This window comes from Benincasa hispida, unplaced genomic scaffold (assembly GCF_009727055.1).
Source record: "Benincasa hispida cultivar B227 unplaced genomic scaffold, ASM972705v1 Contig790, whole genome shotgun sequence".
Taxonomy (NCBI): domain Eukaryota; kingdom Viridiplantae; phylum Streptophyta; class Magnoliopsida; order Cucurbitales; family Cucurbitaceae; genus Benincasa; species Benincasa hispida.
The window spans coordinates 35773-36997 of NW_024065127.1; the positions used below are offsets into that span (position 1 = coordinate 35773).

The 1225-nt window shown below is 42.7% G+C and overlaps 1 non-coding gene across 1 annotated transcript; it reads left to right on the forward strand.

Annotated features, from left to right (window-relative positions):
- The first annotated feature begins 417 nt into the window (after positions 1 to 417).
- LOC120070029 lies at positions 418 to 524 on the forward strand. The gene has a single exon (XR_005479763.1). It is a non-coding gene; the product is annotated as a small nucleolar RNA R71 (small nucleolar RNA).
- The last annotated feature ends 701 nt before the right edge of the window (positions 525 to 1225 follow it).

Sequence of the window (1225 nt, forward strand, 5' to 3'; positions counted from 1 at the left end):
ACGTATTGGAAAGAGGATTATTCTTCATAAAATAGACTGACTGTGGGTTCCTCGGGCATTCCTCCATTGGATGGCCTTCACCGCAAGTAGCACAATGCGCTCATCTGGTTGATTGCATTGACTTGCCCACTATACGTTCCTGAGCTATTGATTGCGATTCCTTGTATCAAATTCATCATCGCAATCATTTGACTCTAAAGGGATGCGATGGCCCCGTTATTTGCATCATTGTCTTTGATCCTCGATCTTTGATTACTTTTCCTCCAGTCTTCATGATTCTTGGAAATGCGATCAAGGATATTCTTAGCCTCGTCGTAAGTTTTATCAAGCAGACCTCCATCTACTGCCGCATTGGCAGCCATCTGCGATGTAGGGTTCAATCCGTGATAGAAAATTTCCATCTGTAAACAATCTGGTAATCCATTATGCGGGCAATCTCTTACCAGCCTCTTAAATCTCACCCAGGCGTCACTGAGCGATTCGTCAATATCCTGTTCAAAATTGGTGATCAACTTCCTCCTTCTGGTGTTCTCTGTCGGGGGGAAGTACTTCTTCATGAACTTCTCAACTACTTGTTCCCATGATGTAATCTCCCCTGGTTCGAGAGAATAAACCCATTTTCGTGCCTGGTCACACAACGAAAATGGGAACAAATGTTTAATTGAACCTCCTCAGTGGAGATGTTGGAACACAAACGTAATTGCAAATCTCAATAAAACTCTGGAGGTGGGCGTGTGGGATCCTCCGCCATGTCACAACCCCCTCCCCTAGCCTTAGCCCCCAAGACCTGGAAGGAGGCGTGAGGGTACACCAGTAGTATTACCAAGAACAACAACATTTAAATTAGGCATCCCCCCCCCGAATCTATCTATTAAGACTTCAACATGTTTACGAACCACTGCTAATCTAACTTTCATACACATAGTTCAATTTCCTATATTCTTTATTACATGATCCGAGCCATGCCCCTGAGAATTTACCAAGTCCTGGTGTGTTGATGGTTAGTAGACTCCTTCCTGAACGCTCCGCTTTGCTACCTGGAGGGGGATATAAAAAAATATTTGGAAGAGTGTGAGCTACTAAGCCCAGTGAGTGGTTCTTTTAGAATAATAATCACTTTGCAAAACATATTTTTGGGAAATCAATCACATAATCACAAATCCAGTATAATTTATGCATGATCATGTGTACATTGATTCAATTATGATCCTCCAGTTCCATGCTA